The sequence below is a fragment of the Thermobia domestica genome, chromosome 3 (genome assembly GCF_964235325.1).
Source record: "Thermobia domestica chromosome 3, izTheDome1.hap1.1, whole genome shotgun sequence".
NCBI lineage: Eukaryota > Metazoa > Arthropoda > Insecta > Zygentoma > Lepismatidae > Thermobia > Thermobia domestica.
In genome coordinates, this window is record NC_137456.1 from 171557935 (window position 1) to 171577513 (window position 19579).

The following is a 19579-nucleotide window of genomic DNA, read 5'->3' on the forward strand; positions in this document are numbered from 1 at the left end:
CCCAAGAAACTTGGGCGTTGAGATAATTGAGCACTAGAAACGCGTTGGATCAAACCCCAATTTTGTTAGAAATAAGTCAGTGTGGCAAACTGCAAATAAGAGAATAAAATAAATTTTAAGAATGGCGATTTTATTATTGTGAAGGCAATGGATAACATAAAAAGCTACAAAATAATCTTACTTAAGGAGTTCAAAGAAGATGAATGGTAAGAAATAGATATCAGAGGAAAGCATTTCTCTCCTTTTTCCAGAAAATAGAATCTCCAGAAAAATAGAATCTTTAGAAAGACAGAAAAGATACATAAAGTACAGGTTTAATATTAAAGCCTAACATAACAGCACAGAAACAAATATCCACACGAAATGGAAAGAGAGACAAACACAGAATAAGAAACACAAGTGGCGTAGCAGACTTCCGGGCCTCCCATGCAAGATAAAGCGAAAGAACCATAGTTGTAAACGCAATTGTTATAATAATAATAATAATAATAATAATAATAATAATAATAATAATAATAATAATTATTATTATTATTATTATTATTATTATTATTATTATTATTATTATTATTATTATTATTAAAACTCGTTTCCTTTTCAAAATCTCTGACTCTGCTTAGGAGCATATAGCGGTCATGTGTGCACTTTTTGTGAATGAGCGGTCCCAAAGGCCAAAAGGGATGGAAATCTCCGCGAGAGAGGCATAGAAAAACTTTTTTATGATACATTCTAGGTCAAAGTTCGAAGCAGTAGCTTTATACAGGTGTTTTTTGTTTTCTTTTTCCGGGAACAGAAACGTCCTGGCGGCTAAGAAATTATACTATATAATATTGCAAATTTGCAAGTGGATTTATTTACATTGCAGTTTGTGGTAATAAAGAAATCATCATTAGAAGACGTTATTGTAAAAAGTAACTTTGATTTTTCATCCATCTCAAGTCTTAGTTGGGCCCCTATACCTCGCCCTCCCCCAATATCGATAACGAAAATTCAGGATGTTATATCGATGTCGATATATTTGCGATATCGAATGTAAATATATGAGAATATCAATATCGGTATATCGACCTATTGCACTGGCCTAGATCCGAGAAATAATGCTTGAAATATACTGAAATCAGCAATCAAACTCTAAATATGTTCTTCCATTTAAGTGTTCAAGGTTGAGGGGGAAGGGTGTGAAACCGAATAAATTTTTTATGCTTAAAATTTGTTAAAATAAGAATAGTTATATTTCTCCCTTAGTAGAATACTATTAATAGAAAACTATCACTGTAATTTACTTGTTACATCTGTTTCTGATTCTCGTCACAAAACAGCGACAGTACAGACACGTAGCCAAGTGAGGGTGGGTCCGGGGGATCCGGAACCAGAAATTAAGAAAATAAGGAATGGTGAAATTAAAAAGAACGTGAAAATGAAGAATCAACGTTCAGAAATTATTGACGAGTGTTTTACTGTCTCTTTCAAATTATAAGTTACATACGCAGTAGCCAATGATACGCAAACTTGAACATAACGTTGCAGACCTGTCCTTTTCATTGTTTCCTCAGCACTCCAGCCTTATGAGCAACGCATAACCCGAATTACTTGCAATACACGGTGATGAATGAGCGGGATATCCTGGAAAAGTCAGGGAGTTTGAAATTTCTAGAAAAGTTACAGAATTTTTTCAGAATATCTGCTACTATCAGAGAAGTTTCAAGCTCTCGAAAACACAACGCCGTTCTGTAATAGTATGGACATTTTTTATCATAATTTTTCGTCATCGCTTCTCTGCAGTTTCAAACATGTTATTTTCGGAACAGTTTTTTACTGCTCCTTTAACTTGTCATTTTTAACTGATTGAAGTTGACGGAAAGAAATTTCTGTTAACGTTTGATTCAACAGAGAAAGGATGACAGAGATTGGAAAATATTTTATAAGACGTTGTTGGACATGTACTTTTTATAATAGTGGATGTAGTTTTTACAGTATAATAGGTGAGGTCATAATCAAAGGAAAATTGTTATATTTGAGGGAACAGAGTAAGGAACGTAGATATTGTAAAATCTTTTTCACTAGCTTTTTAATATCCCTTTACTCGAGATTCCTTCATAGTTTGTTATTAGAATACTTATCATCATATCCTCATTTTATTGTTCTAACAAACCAATATATGTTACCAGTAAAACAGTTTAGATTGATCAAGCCCCTGGTGTGATAACTACAGTATCTCATGTCACGCCCAGCCCTCTCCCCATTACGAAATCCTGGCTAAACGAACCAATATATGTTGCCACTAAAATAGTTTAGAATGATATAGCCCCTGGTCTGACAACCACAATATTTCATATCATGTATCGCCCCGCCATTACGAAATCCTGGCTACGAAATCCTCGCGACAGTACACATATTTTACATAGTATAGCAATATACTCTATAAATTTTCGTAATCAAGCAAACCGGAAGATGAATTTCCTGTGATATTAAAGTGGAATGTTCTACAAAATAACCATTATTCATTGCCCATATTTATATCAGTACTTTTGCAACGGACTGAGAGCTACAAGACTAATAGAATTAGAAATTAGAGATTTCATACCTTTTTTGTTCTCAGACTAAAATACTTCTGCATTTTGCTAACATTGTCATTTCTTTTAAATATAAGTTACCTATCCCGGGCTAATTCTGGTTGGGATCCTGCTTTGAAGGAATGAGCATAGGCAAGTTGGACCTCGATTTGTTTGAAACTTGATTCGACTCGACAAATTTTCTCCAATTGAAGTCAGGCCTATTCAAAGCAAAGCAAATTCTAGTGTAGTTTTAAGTATTCTAAAAGGAAGGCATGAGGACGCGAGGCACAATAATAATAATAATAATAATAATAATAATAATAATAATAATAATAATAATAATAATAATAATAATAAGAAGAAGAAGAAGAAGAAGAAGAAGAAGAAGAAATTTAAAGTCCCCTTCTTTAAGTTTTCCATCTTCGTTACTGTTTGTTTCATATATCCTCCTATCTTTCTTCTTTTTTATTATAAGACGGCGTATAATAAAAGATAGGCTGTATTTTTTTCTGTGAATACTAAGAAGTACAGTATTTGTTTACTGGTTGAATGCTCAACTAAGTCTAGTAGATAAAAATATTCCCGAGGTTCCCAGTTTGAGTTCCGAAGAAGCATATATTCCGACTTGAGGCAGAAATGGTTAAAAGTTATCGTGCGCCGGCCAAACACGTCCAAAACTTATCGGTCCGGGTCGGATTTCGGGTTGGACTATAACATTTGACCATGACTGTTTCTACCTTGATAGTAAGTAAATACTGATATTCATGCACACAAGGCAAGTTTTGACGAGGCTGTCCTCTCGTCAATGTTTTTTCTCATTTCATTATCGAAACAAGTTGAGATGCTAATATTCTCCCCTCTTGTGAACAACATTAAAATTGTTCCACATTGCTGCTTACGTTTCTGATAGCTTTTGTTTTCCAAATAATCAGGTGACCACTGATTTCAAAACCAGCTAAATATCAAACTCGATTCGACTCCAAACTTAACCTCAAAAACGATGAATTGGCCAGGAACTCAAAATCGAATAAGTTACCTATAACTCGACTCGTGCTGATCTTTCTGCAATTGTGGCAAGCTTAATTGTTCGTGGAGAAAAGTATCATAGGTTAGAGATCTGCAGAGAGAGATATCACTCTTCTATAGTAATATAACTACTTGCTTGCTGAACACAGACAAGCATTAAGCATACGTTTTCTACGCGTTACACCAACACCTTAAATATCACTCTCTAGCAGTAGCATTCTTCTTAGCGTATTGGTAAGGAAGTAACTTCTTACTTTCTAAATGTTCACTTCGTACAATTGGCAGTTCGAGTCTTACCCAATCAATTCGACAATGTTTATAGTACCTTTTAGTAATACAAACCATTCTCCTTACTGATGTAGATTTAACAAATGCAGATAAATATTGTAGAAAATAGCTAGGTATGTGTAATGTGTAATTTTCCATCCGTCGAGCTGGAAATAACGAGTAATTGTTACGTTCCTTCCAATTACAACACACACACACTGTAAATTCTTTGTGGTTCGTATTTGATGTTGGCTCCGTGGCATAGTACGTAGTGTTTCGGTTTACGAGTAAGAGGGTCGCGGGTTTGAATCACTTCAACTGCGTTTCTACTTTTTAGAATATTATAATTTATCATATCTTTTTATATATTGCCAGTAGATGTCCGTCTGTAGTTATGCCTTATTTCAAATGTACAGACATTTGAAAATAGAGGTAAAGGAGATAGGAGATAATCCTCGTTTCCTGGTTTAATAATGATTTTTAGAAGTCACCTTAATGTAAACAAATCATGCATATCGGCAATTTAACATGCTTTGGGTGGGGTTGTCCACCGATGCTTAAAGCATGGGGTTGCATCTGAAATTTAATTACATATAACAATATGACGTATCTCATATTGAGTTGATTTTGAGTTTGACGTCCGTTTCACCAGCGAGGCTATAGTAGACGTTGACCTACTGATTAACGAGCAATGCGAACTACATGACCTCCCGCCAGGAGTCGAACACGGGTCTGTCACGCGAAAGGCGCTTAGCCTTTAAGACCGTTTAGCCACTAAGCTCGGAGCTCATATTAGTAAAGAAAAATGCATATTATGGGAATTTTAGTGCAGACAATTAAGTACGACGACTGTTAAGTGAATATTTTTTAACTTGAATATATTGTGACAATGGTCAATCTTATTTGATAATACCACTTTTTGAAAGTAACGTTCTCTTTCCTGTAACTCACTACAGTATACAAGTTAAATTTCACACAGTGTGCAATGAAGAGGGGGGAGGGATTACAACGTACGATGGACTTTGCTTTTTACCCAATGAACAAAAGTTTTTTGTAAAATTCAGCCCGGGTAAAGGTTGCCATCTTCCGCCGCCACTGTCTACAACAACGTGGTTTGGTTAACCTGCTGCAAAAAACCTATGTGAATGATTGTTAGTTACACAATATATTGACCGGATGAAAGTCTTAATTTTAGTAGTGAAGCTGCCCTCAGGCAAGAAAGCAAGCTACCAGCAGGCGTGGCTTCTGTACCTTGTAACATTGTATTTAAAAATAAACAGACACAACGTCAGTTGCTTAGTCCTTTGTAAAACATCTGATAAGTCTTTTTTTGTCTTTTATACAAATCATATTTGCCAAATTGTTGTTTAAAGCTTATTTATTCCTTATAAAAATCAACATATCCAGGATCACGGGAGCGCACAGGAATTGTAATAGAAAGTTGAAAAATATCTTTATGATACTATTATTATTATTATTATTATTATTATTATTATTATTATTATTATTATTATTAAAATTATTATTATTATCGCACAATAATTTTCGTTAGTCCTCACAACAATTAATATTTAGCAGCTGGGGTAAAAGTGCGGTGGAACGCGGGGAGACGCCGTCCCCCACGTTCAAAGATATGTACGGCGATCCCCCAGTTCGTAAGAAATCACAATGGGCAAAGATAGTCATGGGGTACGGCGTGACGTTATGAAGCTACTAACCGTCCCCATACCCTTTCCGATTCACTTTTACCATTACTTAGCAGGAAATCGATACCAGAGTTAGTAGAAAAATAAATAAAATCGTTGTTTTACGTTCCACGATTGTGCGGGTTATGCTAAAGGAGACGGTGATGATGAGTAGTGATTGAAATGGTGGAACGAAGACAGTGGGAGGAAACGGGACAACCCCGAGGAAACCCACAAACTCGGTGTTTGTCCACCACAAATTCACTTGGTGCTGGCTGAGATCGAACCCGAGACCGTAAGCACAAGTGGTAAACGATCTACCACTGAGCCATCGCGGCTTCTAACTCACCGTTAATAGAACAGCTTCTCTTTGTTGATAAAAATCGTAATTTGGCAGTTACTAAAACAATAAATCTGTGTCTAGAGGTAAAAGAATGGGGACCATGGAAGTTACTATTGCCACGTATAAAAACGAAACATGTGTTCAACGCTCACTACGTATAAATCAAGGAAATTTTAAATAAAAAGCGAAATGTTTACACTTTTTCAAATGTAAAATTAATATAATTAGTAAAAATTATATTCATTGAAAAACGCAGGGGTAGCAAGTGCACCCTCTTAAACCCGCTTGAGAGCGTTCGAGTCCAAATTCAATAAAGAGACCCAGGTTCGATTCAAGGTGGAATTCATGTGGTTCGGATTTAACTTTAGTTAGTAGGTCCACGTCTCATATAGCATCGCTGCTGAAAGGGAAGTTAAGCTGAAAATCTACTTAAGTCATGTTAAAACAATGAGAAAGTTTTCAACTATTTTGGCGTATGAAATTCTATGGTAAATAAAACTACGTACGCTATTTGATAATGGAAGCATCGTCAGAAGTACAGTACCCAATAAAGCAAACTTTTCGAGGAGGGAAGATACATACAAATATTGAAAATAGTTTAAAAAGTTGCGTAATGCAGAAATACTATTTTATCGCGTGTTAACTTGAGGCTTCTATAACAGAAAGTTCTGACAACACATTAAAATCCTTGGTCATCATAATATTGAAATCCAGCCTCGGAACCAGGATATGATAAAGGAAGGAGCTAAACCATAGTTTTCCACTTTATCCTATGTAAAGAAAGTCGGATTAGAACCCATTTTATCCAGTGTATATATGAGCGTCAAGGGGGAGGAGCTAAAGCCCCTATAACCTTCTCCTTGGATCCGAGCCTGTTGAAACCAATTCATATTTCATAACTTCACATGCGACATGATCAAACACTGAATCTATTGAAACTTACTAAGTAATAAGTACCGAGTGTCTCCAATATTCCTATTAAAGCTCATAGTATAGGCTATCTTAATATAAATTGTCACCCATGTAGTGCGTGCTAATGTAATTCATGATAAAAATGTTCCGTTTTAAAACAAAATGAAATGGTTGAGGTGGACTCTGCCGAGTATAAGACATGCAATGTATTAGATCGCCTCGCAACCCACTTGGCCACATACTTAGGTTACACTCTTCAACTTTATACACAAAGTTATACCGGAAAAATGTAAGTTACAGTATATGCGATATTTATTTTGGACATAGTTGTACATACGAATTAAATTTAGGAAGCAACCCCATGCTGTAAGCATCGGTGGACCACCGATGGGAGCGACATCTCGCCAAGCCCGCACACACATTGAAACCACAAAGAATTTATAGTGTGTGTGGATATAATATGGTCTGTAATTGGAAGGAACGTAACCATTACTCGCCGGCGGCTGGGCAATTACATATTACACATACCTAGCTACTTTCTGCAATATTTATCGGCATTTGTTAATCTACATCAGTAAAGAGAATGGTTGGTATTACGAAAAGGTACTATAAATATTGTCGAATTGATTGCGTAAGACTCGAACTGCCAATTGTACGAAGTGAACATTCAGAAAGTAAGAAGTTACTTCCTTACCAATAAGCTAAGAAGAATGCTACTGCTAGAGAATGATTTTGAAGGTTTGGTGTGACGCGTAGAAAAAGTATGCTTAATGCTTCTCGTTGTTCAGCAAGCAAGTAGTTATATGACGATAGAAGAGTAATATCTGTCTCTGCAGATCTCTAACCTGTGATACTAGTCTCCACGAACAATTAAGCTTGCCACAATTGAAGACTTTGGGGCAAAAGCCCGTCAAGTCCAAAAACTGAAAGTGTAAAGGGGATAGCTTCACAATGGACTCTCTTCGTCCGATTTTGTTCAAACTTCGGACATATACTGGACCAAAAATAAATCGACACGTATTTTTTCGTTTATTTCGGAAAATAGGTTAAGGGGACGACCCTTCCCAAAAAAGAATCCCCTTGATGAAAAGGGCCACATTAAAGAAAGAGAACTCTGCTGATACAAAGAGGACTTCAAAGTTGGAAATACGTGTTTTGCCGTTTTTGCGAGAAAAGGGTTTCAGGGTGCATGGCCCCCTTCGAAATGACAAAGGACACCGCACAATCCTTACGGAAATCGGATTTCGGTGAAATTGCTTGAAACCATGATATATTGTAGATTTTGTGTTCCTAAAAAAAATATCAACCGGCAAAACCACAAAATCCTGACCATTTGACTACTACAGGGGCACCTTTCTAGCCGGAGATAACGGTATTCTGGATTTCTGTTTAAAAAACCTTCAACCTTGATATGTTGTAGAAATTGTGATCCTGAGAAAATGTCTTAATGGGCACAGCTACCAATCACTGACAATTTGGCCACTACACGGTATCTTTTTAGGAAACAGAAGGTAACGGTGTTCTGGATTTCGGTGGAATCGCTTGAAACCGTGATATGAAGTAGATATTGTGACTCTGAGGACAAATCGTAGTGGGCACAAATACCATCCAAATACCGTTTGGCTACTAAGAGGCCACTTTTTTGAAAGCAACCGAAGATAGTGATGTTCTGGATTTCGGTCTAAATGACAGAAACCGTGACATGTTGAAGATAGTATTGTTATCTTGAGAAAAAGTTTCCATGACACAACCACAAATCACTAATCGTTTGGTCACTACAGGGCTACTTTCTTGAAAACAGCACAGTATAATGATGTTCTGGATTTCGGTAAGATTTAGAAAAATTGAGATATGTTGAAGATCTTCTCAGCATGAGAAAAAATCTTAATGGACACATCCTTCGAATTACTTCCTTTTTTTTTACTACAGGTGCAGATTTTCTTTAAAACAGCCGGGTATAACGATATCTTTGATTTCCTTGTAAATGAATGAAACTGTGATATGTTGTAGATGTCGTGATCCTGAGAGAAATTGTCTAGAGTTTCCACGTCTTTCCTTTGTCCCGTATGATGAACATATGAATTTTGTATATGCTTAAATGATGTTGGCCGCTACTCTCCCCATCCCTTTTCAAGGTTGTATAATCTGCTTTTCAGGGTTTCATACAATTGTACCAAAATTTCATAGTATCCTTCCTTCTGCTGTTTTAAAAATGTGGACCCGTAGTTCCCAAATGGTTACTGATTGGTGGTTGCGCCCATTAATACAATTTCTCAAGATCGCAATATCTATAACATATCACGGTTTCAAGCAATTCCACACGAATCCAGGATACCGTTAGCTTCTGTTTTCCAAAAAGCGACCCTGTAATAGCCACACGTTCAGTGATTGGTGGTTGTGCCTATTGAGACTTTTTATCAGGATCACAACATCTACAACATATCACAGTTTCAGTTATTTTCATCGAAATCCAGAATATTATTATCTTCTTTTTTTTTCAAGAAAGTGGACCTGTAGTGGCCAAATGATCAGTGATTGGTCATTATGCCCATTAAGACATTTTCTCAGGATCACAATATCTACAGCATATAACGGTTTTAGTCATATTTACCGAAATCCAGAATGCCGTTATCTTCTGCTGTTTTCAAAAAAGTGCCCTGTTGTATCCAAACAGTCAGTGGTTTGTAATTGTGCCCATTGAGATTTTTTTTATTGACACAATACCTACAATATATCACGTTTCAAGCAATTCCACCGAAATCCAATTTCCGTAAGGATTGTGCGGAGTCCCTTGTCATTTCGAAGGTGCCCATTGCCCCTGCAACCCTTTTCTCGCGAAACGACAGACGTATTTCCAGCTTTGAAGTCATCTTTGCAGCAGCAGAGCTTCGTTTCTTTAATGTGGCCATTTTAATCAAGGTGATCATTTCTTGAAAACGGGCTCTTTGCCCCCCTTAACCTATTTTCCGAAAGAAACCAAAAACTACGTGTCGATTTATTTTCGGTCTAGTATATATGTCCCAAGTTTGAAGAAAATCGGATAAAGAGAGTCCCACGTGGAGCTACCCCCTTTACACTTTCAGGTCCTGGACTTGACGGGTTTTTGCCCCGAAGTCTTTAATTGCATATTGGAAACTCAGAACATCTGAAACCAGTAAGGATCAGCACGAGTCGAGCTAGCGATAATTTACTCGATTCGACTTATGAGCCAATTCATTGTTTTTGAGGTTAAATTTGGAGTGGAATCGAGTTGGATATTTAAGTCGTTCGTACAGCTTGTTTCCACTGGTTTTGAAATTAGTGATCACCTGATTATTTGGAAAAGGAAAGCTATCAGAAACATAAGCAATAATGTGGAATCACCTTAATGTTGCACACGAGAGGGGGCAATTTTAGCATCTCAACTTGTTTTGATAACGAGAGGAGAAAAAATATGAGCAGACAGTCTCGTCAAATCTTGTCTTGTGTGCATGAGTATCAGTATTTACTTACTATCAAGGTAGAGACGGTAAAGGTCAAATGTTTCAGCCCAAGCCGAACTCAACCCGGGCCGATAAGTTTTGGATGTGTTTGGCCGGAACACGATAAGTTTTAACTTTTTTTAGGCTGAAGCCGGAATACATGCTTCTTGGGATCTCAAACTGGGAATCTCGTGAATGACATCTTTGCCTCGTAGACTTTTCGACTATGGACGTCACCAGTCAACCAGTAAACAAATACTGTACTTTTTAGTATTTGGAGAAGAAAAGTCCATCTTTCATCTTTATACGCGGTGTTATAATAACAAAGATGAAAGATAGGAGGATATATGAAAGAAAATGAAATGAAATCCTTGAGTTTTACGTCCCGCGGTTATGCTTGTTATGCTAAAGGAAATGGTGATTATGAGAAATGAATGAAAGGATGGAATGAAGAAAGTAGGAAGAAAGGTGGAAACACCGAGAAAACTCAAGCACACCTGTTTGTCCACCACAAAGTTTACTTGGCACGAGCTGGGATTGGACCAGGGACCACACGCTTCAGAGGTGAAGGCTCTACCACTGAGCCACCGCGGTTCGATATATGAAAGGGACAGAAACGAAGTTAAAAAACTGAAAGGGAAAAATCTTTTTTAAATCTTCTTCTTGTTCTTGTTCTTCATATTATAATTATATTATTATTATTATTATTAGTATTAGTAGTAGTAGTAGTATTAGTAGTAGTAGTAGTAATGGTATAGAAAACATAATTGGAGTGCAATGAGCATTAAAGTTCTGTATGATCCTTCGTACTCTTTTGCCTCATATTCTTCCAGAGTACTTAAAACACACAGAATTTGCTTCGTTTTGAGTGGACTCGATTTCAGTTGGAGAAATTTTTTCGAATCGAGTCACGTTTCAAATGAAACTCGCTCCAACTTGCCTATGCCCGTCTCCAGAAAGCAGGATCAGTAATGCCACACAAGAACATGAGTAAATAAACATTTATTACTCACAATCAGTTTGCACGTGTCAACAAACAAACAGATTTCCATTACCTTCCTATTTTTGTGTATGCTTAACACATTCTACTTAACTGTTGTGAATTTTTATGTTTAAAAATAATTATTCATTTTTCAATAATTTTAAAAGTATAAGTTCAGTAATTCACCATGAATAGAAGCAACAAGATTTTTTTGTGTAACAAAGAAATAACAACATGAAATGTAAAATCTCTTTTAACAAACTGCTGAGATTTGAGATTTACACTTCCGAGTACCGATTACCGCGAAACCCCGGTAGCCAGAATTTTAGTCCGGGATAGGGGTTTTGTATTTAAAAAAATAATATGTAAATCTCAGCAAAGTGCAGAAGTCTTTTAGTGTGATAGAAAAAAGGAACTTAACCTATAATTTCTAGTTTTGTTAGTCTTGTAACTCAGAATGTGGCTTTGCTACTATGATAATATTTCGAAGTGTATGTCCTATGTCGATATTACTTGTGTTATCTAAAATACATTTGTTTTAAATAGAGTAATGTTAAATTTTTGTCCTAAAAACTATTAGACTTCCAAACTACACTATGCACAAATATCAGATGGCTTATAGAACGACTAATCAATCCGACTGTTTGCTGACAGGTATCAGAGAAAAAAATGGTAACACCAGTTTTTTCTTTCAATTGATTCACCGTCCCAAGAATAGATTCCACCTCCTCCGTCAATCGTTTATCCAAACCAAGAGTAGTTCATATTTACCATTTCCGGTTTCAAGATTAACGCCATAGAACGAAACGGTAACAGACAAGGGGAAGCGTTTTCTTCTGTAAAGGATTCAGTATCTCAAGACAACATACATACTATTTCTAACACTCTACCAAAATCAGAAGTGGTTAGAATACTATTACTTTCGGTGTCAATACTAATTTTGATGAAATAAATACAGTAAATGATAACAAAAAGCGTCTTTTTCAACCGACGTAGAGTCTATGAGTGGGCTGTATCTCCTCATTCAAACCCAAATGGTTGAAATTAGCTATTTCGAGTATCAAATTTTATAATCACAGAATGGTAACAGATAGTGAGAACCGAATTATTGTAACCGATTCAGTGTGACAGAACTTACGGTATAACTCACAATGCTCCACGAAAACTAAAACTGGCTGAAATTGACCAATACTCTCGGTTTCAATAGTGATTCCCATAGAACAGAAAAAAAAAAATATCTAGACGTAGAAAAAGTTATCTAAACGTATTTATGCAATCGATTCAGCATCCCAACTTCTACGTAAGCCTCTATCACACTGAAAGCAGTAGAAATAAACTTTTTTTTTCGGTTTCAACGTTTGTCACCATAGAAAAAAATCTGTAGTAAAAAGGGAGAAATTGTGTCGATGTTATATATTCAGTGTCTCAAGAAAACATATCAGTGTCACCCATGACCCTCTACCAAAACTCAAAGTGATTTAAATTTACAGGAACTTCTAGTTTCAGTACTAATTTCCATAGAGCAAACACTAAAAAATATATCAAGAAGTGTTGGTTCGCAATCGACTAATGGTCCGAAAAAGATGTTCTATCTCCTCTGTGAATCACCTAATCAAACGAAAATAATAGAAATAAACTGTTTCTGGTTTCAAGGTTTGTCTCCGTAGAACAAAAGGAGTAATTGATAGTAAAAAGTGCTTTTTCAGTTTTTCAATCGAATCAATGTATCCAAGAATCATACCATAGTATCCTACATCTACGAAAACTGAAAATTGTTGAAATTTATTAGTATTTATGGTTTCAATACTTATTTTCATACAGCGAAGAGTAAGAAATAAAGAAAACTTTGTTTTTACTTTTAAAAAAACAAAGTTTTTAAAGTCCCAAGAAAAAGTTTCTCTCTATACTTTTATCTATTTGTTCAAACTGAAACTGGTGAAAAATTAAGATTTTTGGTTAGAACACTAACTCCATAATAGATAAAACGGGAATACATAGCGAAAAGCAGTTTTGCATACGCAAGAATATCTTTCAACTATAATTTTATTTCCACTACAACCAAAAGTGATAGACAGGAATTTGCACTTCCGATTTTTGTATTGATGGTCGTAGAGTAAAACACGTAGAGATACAGGGTAATAGCTATATATATATATATATATATATATATATATATATATATATATATATATATATATACAGTGCGTCCCACTAGCTTTCGAATCCGAAAAAAAACGTTATAATTTCCGAACAAATGTACATAAGAAAATCAAATTCACAATACACGTACCTTGTTTTATGCTAAACACGAGAAAAGCTTTAACAGAAGGGCACACGTCAAAACAAAGACGATAGGTGGCGCCGGGGGAGTGCTGCTTTGCGTGGTGCGCGTGCGTTAGTGTGACTCGAGTCGCTGCATCGCGAGGATGGTTCTGTACACCGTAAAGGAACGCATGTTCGTTGTTAAAAAAATATTTGATATCGGAATCGTATCAGACCGTTCAACGTGAATTTTGCCGTGAATTTGGATGCCGTAAAGGACCATCGAAATCATCAATACATCATTTGGTGAACAAGTTTGAAACACCAGGAACGTTGCTTACGGGACATGGAGGCGTGCGTCCACGGATGTCAGAGTAGACAATGCAGAATGTGCGGCAACGTCTTTTTCAGTCCCCTAAGCAGAGCCTGCGTCGATTATCACAAGAGGTAGAGATGTCAAAGTCAACTGTGCAAAGAGCCGCTAAAAGACCCAAGCTGTTTCCATATCGCGTTACAGTCGTCCAGGAGTTGAAGACTACAGATTAGGAAAAGCGAGCGATGTATTGTCGTTGGTGGCAAGCTTTGTTGCATGACAATCCAGGAATCCTAGACTATACTTGGTTCACAGATGAAGCTTGGTTCCATCTCTCCGGTTATGTGAACTTGCAGAATAATCGGGTGTGGGCCGCCGAAAATTCGCATGTGTACCATGAGATTCCACTTCATCCCTTGAAGGTGGGTGTTTGATGTGCAATTTTCCGACAGCGTATCATTGAGCCCATCTTCTTTGAAGATACTGTACACACACAAGTTTACTTACACATCTTCAGTGAATTTGTGAATCAGCTGGACGATCAAAAACTGCGTCGCGGTTATTTCCAACAAGACGGAGCAACGTGCCATAATTCCAACGTGGCCATGGCAGAAATTGAGACCTTTTTTGGTGACAGGATAATCTCCAAAGGATTGTGGCCGCCAAGATCCCCGGATTTAACACCACCTGATTTCTTCTTATGGGGTTTTCTTAAAGGTTATATCTATAGAAACAACCCATGTTCACTGCAAGAGTTGCGAAACAACATTGAGAATGCTATTCATGAGATCACACCGAGACTCTACATCGGACTTTTCACAATATGGAACGCCGTGTAAAAACATGTCTTGACGTCCAGGGAGAACACTTTCAGCACCTGCTGTGACGGTCATGTATTCAGCATGAAACAGGGTACGTGTATTGTGAATTTCATTTTCCTATGTATATTTGTTCGGAAATTATAATGTTTTTTTTCGGGTTCGAAAGCTAGTGGGACGCACTATATATATAGGGAGAGAGAGATTCAGTGTTCGTGGAACACTTCTGATCTTATTCCTGTATTCAAGTAGTTATGGATGTATCACTTCAAGTTGAAGTATTGAATTCGCTAGTTTGAAAGCCCACCGTAGTTGCAGACTGTGAAACGAAACTCTCTTGTTATTAAATACAGAAAATACTACACGAAAGATAATATAAACAGATATACCCGTTCTTTTATACTAGTTTCACTTGGATGATACAAATTATTCTTGTTCTTTATATATTATAAATATAATTTTTAAGTTTGGAGAGTTTAGAACGAATTGAACTTGCCAATATTCTTTTAATTGATTTCAATTAGTGTAGGGAATTTCCAGCTGTATTTTCAACAGGGACTGGAAGCACACAAACGTCTAGGATTTTAACATTTGTACAATTACGGAATTCTGTTTAATATTCTATATAAATACGAGTGATTTAAAATATTCATGGAAAGAAATATGAAGTAACATGATCAACATATTTCGAATACTAAACACACAAAAAATAATATTATTTTTATTATCATAACTTTATTTTGCTTACCTGTACTGCAAAACACTGCTCATGAAGTTTTATTTGCGTTGGAGGTAGTATGCACTTACCTGTAATAAAATTAATAGTATTACTGCTCCATAAGAAAGTAACAATTTAAAAAGTATAGATGATTTGAAACTAGAACAGTATTTGAGAGGACAAATAATTTAATAATAAGAATTCACTATTTTTAACCGCAACTGACTTAATTAGTAGCAATATTTAGAATAACCAAAATAATTGGTTTGTTTGAAAAATGTGATAAGTACTGGCCGTATTGGAACTAAACAATACATTGGAACAAAACACACATTTTCACATAGACTATGTCAAGTTCGTTAATTCCCCAAATAATCATTTTCATGCTCAAACAAGTTACCCTCACTTTGACAATGTAAAGATTTCACCGCGGAAGAACTGAGTGACACGATATTTTAGCCACGTGGTCATTGCATCACGGACCTCGTGAAAGGTTTGCAGGTATGTACCTCCAAGAGGGCATTTCAGAAAATCAAAGAAATGCAAGACGGTAGGTGCTAGGTTGAGACTAAAGTGAATTGTTTAGTATCTCCCAACCGTGAGTTGCAGCCAGTGCTTCGTAATGTAAGCCACGTGCGGATGAGGATTATCGTCCAAAAGAGTAACATCATTCGACACTATCTCTTTGTCACTTTCTTCGAATGACATTGCTATGTGTGGCATTTGCAGTTACGTTATGTTCCAAAAAGTCGATGTGTGATACATCTTATAGACCCGAAGATTGTGATCATGATTTTGCGCTGCAACGCAGTGCTCTTCAACTATTTGGAAGAAAATGACTGGAAATTTGTGTGTGGCGAAGTGAACCACTGTCTCATCACACGCTATAATGCTTTTTAAGAACGTACAGTTCTCCACGTGATAACGATGGAGATGGATCAGAATATGCCTATACTCGTGCATTGTTGGTATTCTGATAGCACGTTCGGCACCCTATTTAACATTTTCTATAGCTAAATATCCCATGGATTGCATAGAGGCATTTTCTAAAGAAATGTTTACTGTTTTGGCAATATTCGGCAGTACTTTATCAGTCCTTCAATCAACACAGCAGTGTTGTTCGCCGTTCTGGGAAAGATTTGTAACACATACATCAGTCCTTCCTTCTTCAAATATTTCCACCACCAACACATCTCATTGAATGACAACACTAGTTCTATATACACACTGTAAATGTCGATGAAGTTCAGCGGGTTCAATACTTTGCAATGAAGAAATTGGATAACACCACAACTCTTCACGTATGTCCGTGTTTCCAATAATGTGGACAGTTTGACAGTGTTTCCCAGACATACGCAGAACAATTTCTGTTATGACACGGTGTGGTTGTTATGTCATAAACCTGCAATATATTCACCACGAACGGAACAGATATGCATTTTCAAATGCCATGGACAGCTCAACTTACTCTATTTTTAAATAAGCCAAACACATAACTATTTCAAATGATACGATTACTGCGTAATAATAATAATTAAAAATTTCGCGGTGACAACTTTTATGGAAGAACAAAAACAATGGTAAAAAGAACTCAATACTTCGCATATTTATACATTAATTCGTTTCCGATGGCAGGACAAACTGATCTAAAAAACACATTTTTCAGTTCGAATCGAACGGAACCAAAGATTTGTACCCAATATATGCCAATTTGTATCATCAAATTAAGACCTTGTACCCTTACCAGGTTCTAGAAGTTTGAATTTTTGTTGGCAGGTCAAGCTGGAACACACTTCCTTTTTTTCCGATTCGAGCCAAAAATTTGTAACCAATATATACCCATTTTTACCACCAAAATTAAAAAAATCTACCGCCACCAATTTCGAGAAATTTTAATTTTTGATGGCGAGTCAAACAGGCCCACACAGCAAATTTCTCTCCTCAATTCCAATGAAAACAGTACCAACAATTTGTTCTCATATGTACCAATTTGTACTAAAAAATAATAATTTTTAACCCCACCAAGTTCTAGAAGTTTGAGTGTTTTGATGGCGGGTCAAACGTGCCTGCATAACATTTTTCTTTACAATTCGGATCAAACCGGGACCAAAACGTTGTACCAATTTTTACCATCTAAAGTTGAATTAGCACTCCCACCAGTGCTTAGAAGTTAGAATTCTTGATTGCGTGTCAAGCTGGCCCGCATAACCTATTTTTCTTTCGAATAGGAATCAAAACGGTATCTAAAATTTGTAGCCAATATTTATCAATTTTTACTACCAAAATTAAAATATGTACAACCACTAGTTTCAAGAAATTTGAATTTAGGTTGGCCGGTTAGACTCGCCCATACAACTTATTTTTCATTAAAATTCGAATCAAAACGGTACCAAACATTTCTACCCTACATGTAAAAAATTGTGCAGCCAAAATTAAAATGTGTACCCTCACCAATTTTGAAAAGATTGAATATTTGATAACGGGTGGTGCAGAGCCCCACAAATCTTTTGATTCCAATTCGAATCAAAATAGCACCAAAACTTGGTACCCAATAGCTATCAATTTGTACCACCAAGATAAAATTTGTACTTCTACCAATAACGATAAATTTCAGTTTGCAATGTCGGGTCAAATTGGATCGCACAACTTATTTTTCTTTCAAATTCGAATCACAGAGGTACCAATTGTTTCCAATATGCGACAACTTGTATCATCAAAATTAGAATTTGTACAACCTATTTATTTCTACAAAATTTGAATTTTATGGAGGACCGATATGACTTCAATCTGGCCTACACACAACATTTTTTTCCAATTCGAATCAAAACAGTACCAAAACGTTATAAACAATATGTGCAAATTTGTACCAAAAAATTATAGTTTACATTCCCAGCAATTTCGCGAGGATTGAATTTTTAATGACTGGTCAAGCAAGCTTGCACAAAACTTTTCTTCCCTATTCAAATCAAAACGGTACCAGAATTTTGTACTCAATGTGTACCAATCTGTAACACCAAAATTAGTTTGTATCCCGAGAAAATTCGTGAGGCATGGCAGGTCATGAGAGGCAAAATTTTGTTGGCAGGTCAAACTTGCCCACACAACTTATTTTTCTTTCCAATTTCAATCAAAATTGGTCAAAAATTTGTACGTGATATGTACCAACTTTTGCCGCAAAAATTAGAATTTTTAACACTTCCAATTTCGAGTAATTGGAATTTTTATGGCGGGTCAAACTGACCCACAAACACTTTCTTTACAATTCGAATCAAAAAGGTACTAAAATTTGTACTCAGTATGAACCAATTTGAAGTACGAAAATAAGAATTTACCCTCACCAATTTCGGGAAATTTTAACTTTTGTTAGGGGGTCACTCTGGCCAGCACAAAACGTTTTCTTTTTAATTCGAATCAAAACTGTACCAAGCATATGTACCCATCATCAAGGGCGCCAATTTCTCTGTAAATTGTGGAGGCCCAATCAGATGCAGAAGGTATATTTATGAGAATTGTAAGACAAATTGTATTCAAATTACGCCAAATAGTGTATATTCATAAATACAATAGGGAGGCCCGCATGAACTTTGGGGTCCCGGACACCCTCGGCTCCCTGGATCGGCGCCCTTGCCCAATATGTAACAACTTGTATCACCAAAACTAGAATTTTTACACAAACCAATTTCAAGAAACATGAATTTTTAATGGCAGGTCAAATTTGCCCGCCAACTTATTTTTCTTTCCAATTTGAATCAAAATTGTACAAACATTTGTACGCGATATGTGCCAACTTTTGCCACATAAATTAGAATTTTTAACCCCTCCAATTTCGAGGAATTTGAATTTTTGATGGCGGGTGAAACTGACACACAAACACTTTCTTTGCAATTCGAATGAAAACTGTACCAAAAATTTGTACTCGATATGTACAAATTTGTACCACCAAAATTAGACTTTGTACCCAACTTGACGTCGAAACTTGACTCTCAACCCTTTCTTTTACAAAATTCTGATTAAAGCGTTACCAAAAATTTGTGACAAGAAGCACCAGTTTGTACTGTCAAAATTAGAATTTCTAACTTTACCAGTTTCTAGAAATTTGATTTTTCATTGCAATCTGCCTGGGCACGCCAATCCTTTTCTTTCTACATTGAATGAAAATGGTATTCGAATCGAACGAGCACGTGTAACCAAATTTCTCTGCAATTCATAAAAACGGATCGAAAAATTTCCTTATAAT

The 19579-nt window shown here is 36.2% G+C and overlaps 1 protein-coding gene across 1 annotated transcript in view; it reads right to left on the reverse strand.

Annotated features, from left to right (window-relative positions):
• Positions 1 to 15428, reverse strand: part of LOC145680864 (gastrin/cholecystokinin type B receptor-like) — a 709364-nt gene extending 693936 nt beyond the window's left edge. The window contains exon 1 of the mRNA XM_081751997.1: positions 15373 to 15428. The gene's annotated coding sequence lies outside the window, so the exon portion shown is untranslated. The remainder of the gene's footprint in view (positions 1 to 15372) is intronic.
• Between the last annotated feature and the right edge of the window lie 4151 nt (positions 15429 to 19579).